Here is an 18,035-nt window from a genome sequence, read left to right as displayed (position 1 = left end):
GTGTAATGTGGAACCCGACATGCCTCAATTTTGGTGTAATGCGGAACTCGACATGCCTGCTCACTGTTTCTGTTTCGATCTGTTGAACATCATGATTTGTATTCTGCTGCATATTATGATTAATATCATGATGATGATTGTGAAACTGTGTGATCTGAAAATCGATCCAACAGATGGATCCATAATATGACCCTCGTTTGATATTTGTGTTCAACTTGAATGAGATCCATCATGGTTCTGGGCATAAGTCACCAATACGTTTTTTTTTTTTTAAAGAGTAATTTGTTTGCCCTTTCCGAGTTCGGACATGCCATCTATGTTGAACCATCGCAATTTTTCTTCTTCTGGCTACTAGGGATGCAAATGGGCTCGATCCAGGATGGAGGTTTTGCAAATATTAGCTGTTTCAGATCTGACTTCCCAATGTATTTAGCTGTTCTGGATCTAAGCCATTTGCATCCCTAGTAGGTCAGCCATTACATTTGGAGGTTCATCCTTCGTTTTGGGTCTTGTTGATAGAGAGCAGTGGCTTCGTTTTGGATCTTTTCATACTCTTCAGCACTGAGCCTTTTAAGTCCAGATTTTGGACTGTGCCCGGTACACTTGCTTTACTGTTATTTAATTTGAGCTTTACTGTTATTTGATATCTTAGTGGTATAAAAAGAAACATCTTTTTTAAATCCCATATCGAGGATGATAGGAAAGTGCGAGGGGTGAAGGGTGTATGAAAGGAGGTTGAGGGGTTTATAACATTCATACCTTTCTCAGCCTTTTGGCTAAGATCAAGTGTAGTAACTGTTCTTATCAGTTTAATATCTGATAAGTGGTCCATGTGACCACACGATATTAAATTAATTTCTTGTGGGGGAGGTTTGCCACCACAGTAGCTTGCTACTGGGCACCTCGAACGTCGCCTATGCGTTGCACTACTGCATGGGCCTGGCGCCCCTCTCCCAAATTCCCAAGATTAAATTTTTATTTGTTGGGTCCAAAATGTTTAGATATGTAAGAATAGGATGTGAAAGACAAGAAACCGTAGCAAATTTTCCTTGTAATTTGTGCTTAGAAAATTATAAGTTGGCAACAAAGAATATTTACTTGGAACGTAAATAAAACTTATATAAGAGGCGAAAGAAATACAACATGCTCCTTGTTAAGCAGCTTTTACTCCCAAACCTGCCCTTTAACTTAAGGCGTCCTCTTTTAAAAAACAGAGGAAGGAATTGACATCGTCGTCTGCCTGCCTTCTTATTTTTCCTCCACTTTACGTCCATTCTTCCTCTCACAATCACTTCTCTCTTTGTCACGTGCACCTCATAATTCACTATGCCTGAAATTTTTATGAGGTCAGCAATAATAAAATAAGAATCATGAAAGGGGTGCAACCCTAATTTATAACACATATGACTTGAAAATAGTCATGAGAGGCGTGTCCTTGTTATAAACCGCCAGTAGCTTGCTCCTGCAAGCATGTCAACCGGGGGTTAGTACACCAAACCTCATTCATTTCTATTCAGACCCTCCTAACCTTTCTCTTTCTCTCTCTAAAAGTTATATGCACTGTTTAAATCCGATCCAAATCCGTATTGGATCTATATCCAATATTTCACGTACATGCAACTAACACACGTTCCCACATGGTGGTTGATTTCGGGCATTTATTCTTCAATTACATGTGCCCACTCTAAATGGATATGGATGCAGACCCTCATGACCCATATCCGTTCTTGTTTAATATCTCTCTCTCAATGTTATATGCACTGATTAAATCCGATCCAAATCCGTCTTAAATCTATATCCAATATTGCACGTACATGCAACTAACACATGCTCCACCATGGTTGATTTTGAGTACTTGTTCTTTCTAAATGGATATGGATGCACGTCATGACCCATATTCGTTCTTGTTTGATGCAATTGTTAAGTGCTTGGGCTACCTATCACCGTGGGAATGTGAACTCGAGGTCCAAGGGTAGTTGTCAACTTCATGCAAAAGGGCAAAGGATAAGATAGTCTTCAATTCAATCCTCCACCAATACACAAAATACAAGACCGTAGTAGGTACGATGGCACCTTCACGTAGCTCATGAAAGAGAGCAGATCAGGTTGAAGAAACCTTTGACAGAAAAGCATCAATATGCTGTTCACTGCCAAGATGAACGACACACCTGCAAAGTTTCCGAACGAATGGTAAGGATTTGTGTAGAACACCTCTGGTTTGGTGGGTTTTTAAGTAGGGATGGCAGTGGACCGGCGTGGGGGGTGGGAGACTAGGTCTCCACCCCCGCCCCGTCTCAAAATCCGGACCTCCATTCCCACACAAATTTGAATTTTAACCTCCATCTCCAGTCCAAATGGTGCGAGGCGGGGCCTCATTTCCCCTCGGTCCATTGCCATCCCTAAAGAAGAATTAGGGACGGGGCGGGGCAAGGTGGGGATCGGGGCAGGGGGAAAGCATAAGTCCATCCCTGTAAGGGTTTTGATTTTAACTTTCATTATCGCCTTCATCCCTCTTCCATGTCCCCCATCCCCGGTCCAAACGGGGCGAGGTGGGGCGGGGCCCCTTTTCCTCCGGGTCCACTCCATCCCTATTTTTAAGGTCGATCTTTGAGATACAACCTGTCATCTGTGGGACTGACAGTGGGGCCCAACAGCAGATGGAGATGGAGGGTGATCAGGTGCCAGTAAGCACACCAAAAGTGTGCAATCACATTGCACCTGATCTTCCCTTTGCTTCATCCCCTACGATCATATTCCTGCCTATGATTGTTGTGGATGACCAGTGCAAAGTTCAGGCCTACACACTATATTGAAACTTGAAGGGCACTCAATTGTGATCAAGCCAGTGACCAAGCAGGCTGCATGAACCTTTCCAAGATATGGAAGTCTAAACTCCTCACCCGGTAACATCACAGCAAGAACCAAAAACAGAGGAAGAAGATTTTACGTAAAAGATCATTAGAGGGGTCCAAAATTCGAACATTCAGACTATGGAATAGCACATAATATGCATGCAAGTCTATTCATTCATAGAAGTACACACCATGAACCTTAGAGAGAAGCAGAGAAACTCTTTCTTGGCAATGATCACACCCTATATCGGATCTCATAACAATCATCTGGACCTGCATGTACATGATAAATCATTAATTGGTATGTATTGAACTCAATTTCAGAAGATATAGTGTAGATTAAACATTTAACATTCTCATATACATGATAGGTTTTTACAATTCATTATATATCATACTTTTGTTGCTCATATATAGCATTTAACTTGGTGTGCTCATTTCTCATGCTTTATCATCCAGTCAAACCAAGGTAATATTTACTTTAAATTGGCTGTAGAATACATGAGAAAGGAAAAACTCATTTCATCTTCCTTCAAATTTCATGCTTTGACATAAAAGGTACTTTTTGGCATTTTTTTTCTGAAAACAAAACGGATTCCTAGCTAATAGAAAGCCAGGCTTGGAAGTCGGTGTCTTCAACTGGTTTAAAGATGTCAAAATGGCAAAAACGTCCTTGAAATACTTCAGAATCTTTTGCAAGGATAAGCCATGCACTTCAAGTTTGATTACAAGCATAAACCATAATAACACAAAAATATTTCATGTTTTTGGAGAACTTACATTGGGCACTGAGAGGTTCTCTGCAGATATAAGAGTCTGGTTCTCAACCTCCCCCATTCTCACATCTTCGTTCTTCAATTCGTCTCCCCCCCTTAGGTACTCCTTGTTATGCTTGTTTTGGGCTCCTATAATGGTCCTTAAATGCAATAAAATACTAGCAGTTAGGTTGACCATATAAATTTATAACCTTCTCCGTAGGAAGGTGGTTGGAAAGCGGAATTACTACTTAATTAACCCTTCGTGACGCTACCACGCTTCTCTTCTGTAATGAAACTTCTTCACCTTTTGAATTAATTATATATTGAATCTAATCCAGTGCAATCGAGTGAACTTGGCTCAGGCCTACGTTTCAAATTTAAGGGTGCAAAAGTACACCATGTTGAAGGTGGTTATACACCTTAAGAGCACGTTTGGAAGAGAGAAAAACTCTCATAGGAAAAAAGTTTTGCCTACAAGAGAGTTGTTGATATGAGAAGTTTTTCAACGCTTGTTTGTATAGCATGAGAAAAGCAAGGTGAAAAAATGAGAGAGGGTGGTGGTGGTGAGATGATGGGTGGTGGGGAGTTAAAATTAAATTTTTTCTTGGTAGGAAACATTCTTCCATCCCTCTTAAGGAGAAATAATGTTTCTTATAAAAAAGTGTATTTTTTTAGAAAAAGTTTCTCATTAGAAAGGGTAAAAAAATCTCTATGATTTTTTTTTCATCACTTTTCCTATATCTTTTTGGCTTCCAAACATGCCTTAAGGTGAGACTTTTGAACCGCCCATCAGTCAGGGAGTGCGCCAAGCTATGGGCAGGGAGAGTTTGAGAGTTTTACTTTTTACCAACCGGCCGACAGATTAGGTGATTTGACAAAACACGATTTTTTTGTATTTTGAAATCACCACCATCCATCACTTCAATCACCATCAATCAGAATGATGACATCATTACTTCTTGGTGGGTTCCACCGCTTGTAGCGGCCATTCAAGTGATGGACGATGGTGATCTCAAAACACAAAAATTTGTGTTTTGCCCAATGACGTGATCTGTTGTGAACTGGACGTCTGCTAATGTGCTGTGGGTGATGAGGGGGTAATTCCTTGGCCAAAAGCTTTTGTCAAAAAATTTCCCATATCGCCCTGTAGGATTATGCCAATTGTCCGCCAGAAATGACGTAGTCTATCATGCTTGATTATACTCCACTCCAAGATAAAGACGTATGGTCTAATAAATTTGGGTGATAAATATTGTTATTATAAAATATATTGACCAACGGTGGCTCGGCTTGTATGGCAGGAGCAGTTAGTGCACGTCACCTTATGATTGTCTATCTGCGAATGGAGCCAAAGCATGTGAAAAGGTGCCGGTTTCGGGTGCAATATGATTGCACAAAATTTATGCATTAAGCGCCCGATCGATCACCCTCCCTCAGGTCTTGGGCCCCACTCTCAATCACCTCTCATGTAGTCTCTCATGTAGTGACCATTTTCTCTTAGTTTCCCTCATTTTTCACTTGAAAAATCTAGACTGAGGATAACCACTAGAGAAGAAAGACACCAAGAAGAAGGTCATGTGATGAACTAAAAACATCAACCTCTGAATAAACCAAGAAGCACTGCAAACTTCAAAGAGAACAAGCAAAAAAAGATACCAAAGTGATACATTTCCCTTCAAGACCCTGTGCAAGTTATTCAAAGCTTACCATCCAGTCATACATGAAGCAAATGGTGCCCATTCTTTTCCAGAGAGCCTAGCACTTCAATAGTAAAGACCCTCAGAAGTCGGATAAGAAAATCAGATTTCAGCCATTGACAACCCAACAAACATGTACATTGTTTAGCCTCTTTGGTGTAAATGAATTGTCTATCATAAAAATCCAACTGCCTATGATGTTGAAATTCTGGTTTTTGTTATTTATGAAAAAAATGCTTGTATATCTCTCCTCTGTTCGATGAAAAAAAATATGCTTAGCAACTCTAAATGTCAAAACTAGTTGCATTATCTGAACCTAGGCCTACTTGGTTTACCAAACAATGTTGTAGAATTATTAGTAGAGTGATCTGATCAAGGTAACAGTACATGAAGATATCTTTCTTGGACAGAGACCAAAGCTTTGTGAGATTCTTCAAAATTATCCATGTGATAAGCCACAACGCCTTCCAAGAGCTCTAGTCTTAAGTATCTGCATACATAAGATACATGTGCTAAAATGGAGTATCCTTGTGATATAGTGCTAGATATGCATTATGCTAAGTAATCATAAGATACCAACCATGTTAAAAATGTACAAATATGAAATTGTGAACAAGACCGTCTTACTTGATGCGCTTTAGGTATTGACTGGTGATGGAGGAATTTAAATTCTTGCCTCCACTGTTGATAAAGCCCTTGGGTTGTCTTTCCATATTTTTTATTTTAAAAAATAAATGCAACATACTACAGGTTTTTGCCATCTTCTTACAAGGATAAGATGAATATTCCCTAATAAGAATGTTTCCAAAGAAAAATATCCATATTTCCAATAAATAGACTAATAAAAATCGTTTAATTAAAAACAATATAACCTTGATATCAATATATCACAATTTAACAAATCAAATATTTAGTCAAAGCACTCAATCACTAAACTAGAAGTGTTGAGTGATACAAGGAAATGATATGTACTTGAAAGAGAAGTATTAGAATGATGAGCAACACTCCAAGGAACATTGAAGTGCAATAGTAAAAGGGCACCAAATTGCTGACAACTGGTGCTAAAAGTACTATGACAAACCCAAGACCAAGAAAAATCAAGCGCCATTGTTGAAAAACTGCAATGACATACATCAAACCCATTAACAAAACAAGAAAATAGATCCTGCAGTAAATTCTTTTCAGTAAAATGAACTCCTGCTCACCTTCTTCAAGAGAAATGGTAACAAAGCCTGTTAGTCCATCCATGAATTTGACATCTATATAGTTGTCCCCATAAGGTGATGTAAAAATGCTCCAGAAACCATTTTGGATAGTCCCCCATTCATTTTTTGGGCATTGACAAGGACCAATAGAAGCATTCTTGTGCATATTTATGCAACCATATTTAGTTTTCCATTGTCAGAAAAAATAAATTTCATAAAACAATTTTGGAAAACAACTCATAATGCAAGACATTTTGATAAGAACAGCCTATCAAAACATAAACAAAAAAGGAACACAAAAACCAGATCCCAAATCCACAAAATAAAACAAAAGAAACAAATGAATGATGCAGAAATAATGAAAATCCCCACCTATCATGCATTAAAAAGAACAACATAATAAAATTAAGAAAACAACTTTTTTTCTCCAAATCAGAAGATTCTGCTTAATGTGATCCAGGATAGTCGCTACAATATCTTTTAAATAAACAGTCAAATCCTACATTAAAACTAAATGTAATTTTTTCCTTTTTATAGCCAAAGTGGGGAATTTCCAAAATGGTTTGTATCTAATTAAGGCAAATAACTTCGCTTACCTATGAAAACATATACCGATTTTGCTATGAAACCTTTCTGGTATTCCTTCTGAGGGCTTCAAGATGATGTGGAAGGCATTGGCATAGCTTCTGACATTCAATTTTGACAGTACAGAGACTCAGGCACACTTACATGGAAAAGCATCAACTTTGCCACCAGGCAACAATTTTGGCTGATCGGTTGGAACCAAGTGAATGGTGGAATTCTTCAGGCTAATGTCTGCAAATTAATTAATTAAAATCCATTTTCACTATTAAACACAACCTAGTTTCATGAATTCACAAGATGCTAAACTTAACCATTTCTATGTCCAAAACAAGTGAACGTTATCATGTATTTAGTCTCAATAGCAACAAACACAACCTTGATGAAAAGAAATGAAAAACCAATTCTCAATTGAATAACAAGAACACAAATAAAGAAATGGGATACCACAGGTGGCACCCGAAAAAAGATCATAACCAACATGACAGAAAATTCATTGCAAAAATTTCTATCCCAAATGAAGGGTGAGATGACACAACTCTAAACCTTCTCATGTAATTTTAAGATAACCAATAATTCACTTGGATATTACTTGCATTTAAGCAGTTTCACATCTATGCTAAGCAAGCGAAATTCAGTTTTCTTGGCTTAGTGTCAAAAAGTAGCACCCATCTTTGGAAATGAACGAACTCTTACACCACAGAAATCACACCCACACAGACACAACACACAACCCACATAGCCAGAAGAAATCCCTACGGTTCAAGAATCTCCAAGAAACCCACCAATTGCATTCCAACAACAACGAAAAGCCCTAAGTCACCAAGAAACTTCAACCTAAAACCCTCCGTTTTGAACAAAACGTGAGAACAATAAAGAAAATCAAATGCTATGAGTCCGAGGAACACATTAAAACCCTAGCCATCATGTTAGGGTTTAACGATGGGAGTGAATGATGGAGAATAGGAAATTCTAGTCGGCAAGGAACCTGTGGCCGCATTATCTTTCTTCATTTGTCTAGAGGCGGAGGCAGTGGTGGTTACGACGATAGCATCTGGCTTCAACAGACTGTGTCCCTCCTCATCTCGCTCTTCGCTCGTGCCGCGGACGATGATCTTCCACTGACGATGATCGACGATGATGGTGCAAGCCGCCCTCTTCCCCGTCTGGTAGCCGATTTGAGGGTAATCAGAGAGAGAGAGAGAGAGGGGAGGAGAGGGAGAATTTTGCAGTTTAAATCGAAAAGTAGTGACAAAATTCATGACAAAAAATTTCCGTCGCAAAATCCGTCGCTAAGTTGCGACAGAGTTTGAGACAAAAAATTTTCGTCGCGAATTCGCGACAGATTTTGCGACGGAAAAATTCCATTGCAAATTCCGTTGCGAATTCTAATTTTGGCGACGGCTAGTTTTCTCTAGGTAATCCGTCACAAATTTCAGTCGCTAATTAATATTTTTCTTGTAGTGTTTCCACACGTTTCATTTATTCTTATTATATGTTTTCTTACTCTAATTTTTATGTTTTTTATGTGTTTTTTCTCATGCTTCTCACTCACTTTCATGTGTTTTCTTTAAATTGGTAGTCATCATTTTTAGATTTTATTAAAAATTTAATTCATACACTAAAAAAATCTTAAAATTTAAGAATAGTCACATTTATTTTAGTTTTTATTTGTGTTTTATTTTTATTCTCATTTAATTCTTATATTGTTTTTTTATTCCTCGCTTCCCGCTTCCTATACATTTTCAAATGCATTGCTTCTCACTTCTGCTTCCTGTATTATTTTTCACTTTCGCTTCCTAGTTTGGCAACCTTGATCTCAACCTACGTCGATGATAAATAGCCTCTCTCTCTCTATTCTGAGAGAAAGGTGTGCAACTCCTTTTATTAACCTCAACCTGGTACAATTTCAGAAATAGGAAACTCCTTGTAAAGAAGGATTCTCTTTCTAATTTACAAGGGTTCTTAGCACAAGGACCTTCTATGTTACAAGGATTCTTGGACTTCAAACCAGCTAGAGTCCTTTGGTAAGAAATGGTTTTATGCTTCTCTTTCCTCTTTCATATGTTCTTTAGAAGCAGTCTCCAAAATGTGATACTTATTAATATTGGTTTTTTGATGATGAGAAACCCTTGCTCTTGACACGCCCTTGTGTCAGTGGGGTTTGATCCGGTGCCTTCAACTTAGCACCCTAGCTCACAACCAACCCGCTGGCCATGCATGCAACCCCTCGGTGATGCCACCTTCTTAATATGTCATTCATTTGTTTTTTGCTTCAATTCTTCCAATTATTTATGGGGTGTGCATTTGTATCATTAAATGTACAATACCATTGTGGATTCAATCTAATTAGTTAAATGTGTTCAGCATGGACTGCACCTTATATTGTGTGTTTCCAATGTAAAAACATGGGTTCCTTTAGTCACAAAATCTTGGTTAACCATTGTTCTTCAAGCTGTTGAAGAACCTGGGTTAAACATCACAAATACATTATCCAAACCCCTTTTGCTATGAAACAAGTCATCTAGATCAGATCTATAAGGTCTGATCTACCAAAACAATAATAATATAAACCTTTGATAGTTTTTCTGCCTACGTTAATATATATACAAGTTACATGTTACCCTTTTCGTTATCGTGGAAGACATTGGGCGTTAATGCTGTTGTTGTCACCCTGTTGAGATTAGGATAAGATTGTGTATTGAAGATCGACTTATCTTAACAATATTGAAGATCAATTTATCTCAAAGATCAACTTATCCCAACAAACTTCCTTCTATTAAGGAAATCATACTAACTAGAAGTTTTATCTCAAACAAATCCCTTAAGGATTTGTTATTCGTTGTAGACGTGATCTACTATAACTCTTTTTATTTTTGTAAACCTTGTAATCTTATTTATTTTCGGTAACCTGTGTAACCTCTATATATACAGAGTAGTATTGAGAAACGATTTATGAAGAAATCTTTTATATTCTCTTTGCAAACTTTACATAGTATCAAAGCTAGGTGTCCTGAAGCAAGCTTTTGTCATCCATCCTCATCTTCTGGAGTACTAGCTAGACATCAGTCGGTACCTGAACAAGTATAGCAAGCTACCCTTCCTCCATTCATTACCGCTAACAACGCCTTCGATTCGTGGAGCACGATCGACTTCCAGCTCTGCATGATAGTGCAGTGGACAAATATTAGTCTTGCCGACTCTCAGTTCTACCAAAAGGATCTATTGGCAATACCTATAATTGTTTTTTTTTTGTTACTGCCCAGGTTCACTTTTATTTTTTTTGCTGCAAGATCCTTTGCAGTCGGCTTGTGTTTTCATTTCTTGTTTTCTGTTTTCACATGACTGAAACAAGTCTTGCAACTCCTAACCCATCAAATGAGGTTGCAAGCTTGTTCTATCTGCATCATTTTGACAGTCCAGGAACTGTCCTTGTGTCTCAACCTCTTGATGGAGACAATTATGCCACTTGTAGTCGAGCCACGATAATGGCCTTGAGTGCCAAAAATAAAATTGGCTTCATTGACAGTTTAGTTTCAAAGCCTGAACGTGATTCACCAGATTATTCTAAATGGGTCTAATGTAACAACATGATTTTATCATGGATGTTAAACTTGATTTCTTGGGACTCGGCTAATAGTGTCATTTATGCTACTATAGCTCATAAAGTCTAGGCAAACTTACATGAGTGTTTTTCACAAAGTGTTTCTCCTAGGATTTATCAAATCCAATGTGCAATAGTTCATCTTCGACAAGATTCTATGTCAATAGCCACATACTTCTCTAAGCTTAAAGGATTTTGGGACGAATTGTCTTCATATAACCCTTTACCCTTGTGTATATGTGGTGTTGCCAAACAATTGAATGAGCAACAGGAACATGAATGAGTCTTTCAGTTTCTTATGGGTCTTAATGACTCTTATGATACAGTAAGGGGACAAATTCTCCTTAAGGACCCGTTGCCGTCAGTTTCCAAAATATACTCATTAGTTATTCAGGATGAACAAAGTAGGGAAGCTCGATTTAACCCTATAACTACATCAAATAAAGTAGACTTGTATTCAAGTTCTCCTCATAATGATCATCGTGAATTATTAGTTAGTGCCATTCAATTTAGTTCAAATGAGTGAACCAAAGGTGCAAGATGTAGTAGACCTACCTATTCGCATTGCGATATCACTAGACATGTTAAAGAAAAGTGTTTCAAGCTGAATGGATACCCATCTGGACATAGATTTCATAAACCAAGCTTGAGCAAGTTTGCTCCTACATCAATGGTTAATGCTTCAGTATCACATTAAGATGAGGAGAAAGGAGGTACAAATGAGACTGTTGCGCTCACCCGAAGTTAGTATAACCAGCTCATGGCCTTCATTAAAAGCAAGTCATCTAGCCAACTTCACAGGTTTGTCCTTTCATTCTCCTTCAAATACATCTTAGATCATTGACTCAGAAGCCAATGATTATATTATTTCTTCTTCTAATTTTTTTAACAAACATGAAAAATACACCATTCATGTTCGACTCTCAAATGAATCTTTCGTGGGTTCCTCACATCAAGGTTTGGTAAAAATTTCAGATTCAATCTCCTTGCAAAATGCTCTATGTATTATTCGTTTAAATTCAATTTGATTTATGTTAGCTAGCTAACCAAATCCTTGAACTATTCAATTACTTTTTTTCCTAACTCGTGTGTCATCCAGGACCTAGCATCGAAGACAAACATTAGTGTGGGTTAAGAGCGAGATGGGTTGTACCTATTGAATGTCTCACCACCTCTTATTGCATCCTTATCATATCCCATGAATAACCTGAACATTTGAAATCAATGTCTTGGACATCCCTCGACTGGTGGCATGAAACTTTTTTTAAAATATGATTCTAAAATTCTTCCACACTTCACATTATTGTGATGTGTGTCATCGTGCTAAACAGACAAGACTACCTTTTGGTTTAAGTGACATATCTAAAAAATTTATTTTTGAGTTGGTGCATATTGATATTTGGAGTCCCTATTATCAAAGCTCCTTAAGTGGGGCCCATTGCTTTCTCACTTTGGTAGATGATTTTTCTCGATGTGTTTGGGTGTACTTGATGCATCATAAAAGTGAAACCAAACACTTCAAAATTTTGTTTATATGATTCAAAATTAATTTTTACATCGTATTAAATTTATTAGATCTGAAAATAGGTCAGATTTTTTTTTCTCATGGGATTAAAAGTTTTTTTGAACACAATGGAATTAATCACCAACATAGCTATGTATTTGATGGTACTTTTTATTGTTTGGAAACTTTAGAAAAAGATTTTTAAAGAAAGTGAAAATCGTCCATCAAAAATATAAAAACCGACTTTCACTATTGTAGTGAGTCAGGTCGATCCACACAGAACGAGAACATTTCGATTTCCTCAATACACTCAAACTTTATTGATATTTGAATACAAGGTTATTGATGATTGCACTACATACATGAATTCATAACACAAACTAATAATGAAATAATAATTAAAAACTTCTACAAAATTGGCAGGAGCACTTGGCAATGTACAATCAAATTCAGTCTTCTTCTAAAAGCTAGGCTTTTGTATCTAAGATGTTGCTCCTAGCTCGAAGATTGTGCATACTCTGCAACAACTCAAAAAATACAAGTTAGCATTTTAAGCAAACAAAGTAAGCAAGACAACAACTAAATATTAAAATTGACTATCAAATAAACTACTCGAGCTATGTTATATACTATGCATGTAAAATCTAAATCTGATCGCTGAGTTAATCTATGTTGTTGCTAAACTATGACAGACCCATGCTAATCACATGCATATCAAAAATAAAATAAAATAAAGCAATTAAGAAAGATCGTCAAATACAAATTAGTACCTCACCCTAAATTGAATTAACTCTTAATAATTAAGTGAAAGTGAAAGGCATACAATCTGACCTATCAGTTAGAACACGTCTTCTAAAAGGATCCACACAAGCTAATGTCAGAAGGAAGGACACGTAGCTGATGTGGTTCCATAAAGAAAATGTATTAAAATTACAAGTCAAATTAAAACACTAATTAAAATAAAAAGAAAGAAGATAAGCACATATCACTAACTAAGTTTATTAAATCTAATATCCAGAATGTATTCTAAGGTTAATGACAGCTTACCAAATGAGACTACCGTGGGTTCTACTTAAGTAACACCTAAGAGAAAGAAACGATTGGAGATAGAGAGGAAAAAGCGGTTTGGCGTATGGGAGAGAGAAGAGAGAGAGAGGGTGACACCTAAGCAAGGGCCCACACATTTTCACAATTAAGTTTACCTAATCTAAGGTAATCTAATTCATGTAAACAAAATAAACTACTTTAAATAAAATCCTAGCTACACATTAGGAAAAGTAACAACTAATTAAAAGATACTTTTTGAAATAACAACCTTGACACCCTACGAATTAGGTAACCCTTGACTCACGAAATTCAACCTTTTTAATTCAGTCCAAAGTTACCATATTGTGCCTAAGGTAAATCTAGATTAGTTGCTTAAATGATAGTTACAATGAAAAGTCCATAAAACATGCCTCTACAATTAAGGCTTTTGAAATTCAAAATCATCTAAAAATAAGAACTAATCAACTCACAATTTTTATTTTCTTAATTAGTGCTAGGTCAATCTGATTTACTAAGATAATTCTAATTTAATTACCTACCTAACAGTTAATGCCAACACTCATCTTTACTTAAAAACAAAAGACTCACGTAATTGAATTTCAAATCCCCTACAATTTTGGCAACTAACTCACGCCCCTACTAGATAGGAAACACAATAAATTTTCTTTTCTTTTTTTCAAACTTTGACTAAAACAACCTAAGGATAACCCTAATCAGCACACTTCAAGGAGGTCAACCTCCTTGAAGACTAAAAAAACAAATTTTGAAAATCAAAACCTAGTCAACAATTGCTAAAAATGACTCACTAAATGCAACTGACAAAAATGCCCATGTTCAAAGGGTCAATGACTGAAAACATCTTTACACACGTGACTACCACTGAATACTGATTGAACTGGCTGGAATTTATGGCTATTGTGTCGGGAATTCTATAGTGCACACCGGAAATTTAAAAACTGGTTTTACCGATTTCTTCAAAAAAATCATGCAAAACTTCAATCCAATGCAATATTTTGCAGTCACATAAGGTAAATCAGATTTCAACTATCGAAGTATCTCCCATGGCGTATTCTCATCAGATCTGCAATGAATTTGCAGAACTTTGACAGAGAAAAAAAAATAAAAGCAAATTTACTATGAAAGAGATGCAACATTTCGGAAGCCGGACGAGTGTAGGTGCAAGAAGAGCAGACCATGGCTTCTGGAACACTCTAAGGACGTCCTTCAATGGCTACTTCAATGTCTGCAAAAATCTAGCAAGGTTCACGGTGGCTGAGTAGAGGAAAAAAGAGCACAAACACCCATAAGAAGAAAATTTGACCGTTAGTTGCAAGAAGGTCGACTGGATCTTTGTTAGTGCTTGATTACTCGAGCACGAATCACGCTATTCTCCTGCTAAATCTCTGCAAAAACACAGCAGCAATCTATGAAGAAAAATGAAACAAGAAATATAGAGCAAATAAAAATGAGAGGACAAAGAAGGATGGAGTGATAAAAAGAAGAATCTAGCAAGATTTCGACGAAGAAGATTTAGAGTAGGTGCAAGAACAAAGTAAGATTTTTATTTCAGCCATGGACAAAGCTCTCTGATGGAGAACATGTCCCTTATGAGGGAAGTTCAGAAAATAATTTCTAAAAATTCAAAACACCTCTCTTTTTTCATAAAAATTCATTTCCACTCGCAAAATTTTTTAAATTTCAATTTAGCCTAAAAACACCCCTTTCTTTTGAGTTGTTTTGAAATTTGTAAAACATGAAGTTAGGTGAGTTTGGGTTTTGGAATGGATATTAGGATCTTGTATGATCCAAAACCCACAATGCTTAGATTGGGTCAGAATTGAATCCGATTCATTGTCGAATTTGCTCTAGAACATTGAAATGCCTCTAACTTCTTCATTTTAACTTCATTTTTGCTCAAATTCAAAACGTAGCTCCTTGAACCTTACAATGACCTAAACATGAATTTAAATCATGAAATTACACTTAGATGCATGTAATTAATGACTCAAATATGCTGCATTTCATGAATCATCAATATCCACACCTTCATAAAATGGTGTTGTTGAACGAAAACATCGACATTTGTTAGAAGTAGCAAGAGCTCCAATGTTTCAAGCTAGTCTACTATTCAAGTTTGGGGTGAATGTGTCTTAACCAGTGCTTACTTGATCAATCATACCCATACTCCTTGTTTAGAAGACCTATCATCCCATGAGGTTTTGTTCAACCAAAAATCAACTTTCAATCATCTTAAAGTTTTTGAATGTTTGTGTTATTATAATAACACTGATCAAAATAAATCCAAGTTTGATCCAAGAGCCAAAAAATGTGTTTTCATTGGATACCCTTTTGGACAAAAAGCTTACAAAGTATACGACTTGGAAACTCACTTAACTTTTTCTAGTCGTGGTGTTATTTTTTATGAATCAACTTTTTCATATCATACGATTAAAAAGGGTGACAATAATGCAATATTGCCAATCCCTGCATACATGGATGAATTCTCTACATATCATGATCCACTTGAAATTCGTTCTGCTCCAAAATCCACTTTTGAATACACTATTCCTCCAAGTAACCATAATACCCAAGTATGTGAAGTTGAACCAAATATTCGAAGATCAGTTCGAGAAAAATGTTTCTCTGTCATGTTAAGAGACTTCTACTGTACAGTCATTCAATCTGATCCTACTCCAATCGAAACTTCAACCAATGCACCAAAAGGTACTCGTTTTTCCTTAGTAAATTGTATCTCTTTCCAAAAGTTTTTTGCACCACATCAAAATTTCTTCTAGCCATCTTTGTTATAGATGAACCCACTTCATTTCATCAGGCTATTCAAGATATTTGCTGGCGTGTTGCTATGAATAGAGAAATACAAGCTTTAGAGGAGAACAACACCGAGTTTATCACTCCTCTCTTAATTAGAGTGAAACTCGTTGGGTGTAAATGGGTATTCAAGGTCAAATATAACTCTAATGGTTCTGTTGAGTGATACAAGGCACGACTTTTGGCAAATGGATACTCTCAACAAGAAGGACTACATTACCATGAGACATTTATGCCAGTGGCAAAATTAGTTTTTGTTCGATGTCTTCTTGCCATCGCAGCCATTAAAAACTGGTCTCTCCATCAAATGGATATTCACAATGCCTTCTTATATGGGAATCTCGATGAAGATGTTTATATAGAATTACCTTCAAGGATTGGCAAACAAGGGAAGAATTTGGTATGCAAACTCAACAAATCCTTATATGGCCTCAAACAAATGCCCAAAAATTGGTTTTCAAAACTTTTCATCACCTTGACTCAATATGTTTTTTCTCAGTCTAAGGCAGATTATTCCTTATTTATACTTTGCAAGGACAATGTGTTTATAACTCTTTTGGTTTATGTGGATGATCTAGTGATAGCAAGAAATGATGACTCAACTATCACTGAGTTAAAAAAATATTTGAATCAAAACTTTCGTATAAAGGATTTGGGTTCACTAAAGTATTTTTTGGGAATAAAAGTATCCAGATCCAAGTCTGAAATATATTTAACTCAAAGAACCTTGGATATCTTAGATGAATCAGGTATGTTGGGTGCCAAGCTAGTTGATTTTCTAATGGATCAAAAGTTATCTCTCATGTCCTCTGATGGTGAAGAGTTGAAAGATCCCTCTATGTATAGAAGATTAGTTAGACCTTTAATATATCTAACTATTACATGTCCTGATATCATGCATGCAGTTCATATTCTAATCTGCTTTATGCAGATGCCAAGAAAACCTCATCTATAGGATGCACTTCGTGTGATACACTATTTAAAAAAGGGTCCAGGCCAAGAAATTCTGCTATCAGCTGTGTCTGATCTTCATGTCAGAGTTTATTGTGACTTTGATTGGGCTGGATGTCCAAATTTTAGAAAGTCAGTAACTGGGTATTGTATTTTCTTGGAAAAATGTCCAATTTCATGGAAAACCAAGTATCAAAATACGGTTTTGTGATCATCTATAAAAGCTGAGTATCGGGCCATGACAAATGCAACTTGTGAAATAACATGGTTGATGTTTCTCTTTAAAGAGCTTCAAGTGAAGCTGACGTGACCTGCTGACACTACAAGAAAAACTGTAATTAGCGACAGAAATTTGTGACAATTTTTTTCATCGCCAATTTGCGATGGATTAGCTAGAGAAAACTATCTATCGCTAACATTCAAATTATTTGCGAACTTAGCGACAAAAAAAATTCGTCAAGAATCCATCGCGAATTAGCCATGGCGAAAATTTGTCTCAAATTCCGTCACAACTTCGCGATGGCTCAGCATCAGAAATTTTCTGTGGCTACTCCGTCGCACATTTGCGACAGCGTTTACAATAAAAAAAAATTTGTCGCTAATCCGTCACTAAATTTCCCATAAATCCCTAATGCGAGCCCCTTTTCCCTTTCTATTTCATCAATCGCTCAACTGTCGCCCGTCTGCCTCCCGTCGCCCGCCCGACCGATGCTCATTGACCTTCGTTGGCTCGGTCGCCCGTCTGCCTCCCGTCGTTCTGCCATCACCTACCTGCCGCTAGGCGACCTTTCGTCGCCTGCCAGACCAGTGCTCGTCGACCTCCGTTGGCTCGACCGATGCCCGCCGACCTCTCTTTCCCCCTCCGGTTCTCTCTCTCATTGCTCCCCTTCTGGATTTTTCGGCGAGTCTCGTCCGCAAGTAACCATTCTCCTTTCCCCTGTGGTGTAGCCGCCCCCTTCCCCCTATGGTTGCCGAAGGGCCAACAGAGGCCTGACAGCCTCTGTCG

At 37.1% G+C, this 18,035-nt stretch overlaps 1 non-coding gene across 1 annotated transcript; it reads left to right on the top strand.

Annotated features, from left to right (window-relative positions):
- The first annotated feature begins 755 nt into the window (after positions 1-755).
- Positions 756-953, top strand: LOC149821695 (U2 spliceosomal RNA). Its single transcript, XR_016426286.1, has one exon. It is a non-coding gene; the product is annotated as a U2 spliceosomal RNA (small nuclear RNA).
- Positions 954-18,035: the final 17,082 nt, after the last annotated feature.

This window comes from Nuphar pumila, chromosome 11 (genome assembly GCF_984573655.1).
Source record: "Nuphar pumila chromosome 11, dmNupPumi1.hap1.1, whole genome shotgun sequence".
In the NCBI taxonomy this organism is placed as follows: domain Eukaryota; kingdom Viridiplantae; phylum Streptophyta; class Magnoliopsida; order Nymphaeales; family Nymphaeaceae; genus Nuphar; species Nuphar pumila.
Note: the sequence above shows the minus strand (reverse complement) of the source record. Positions and strands in the feature narration are given on the sequence as shown.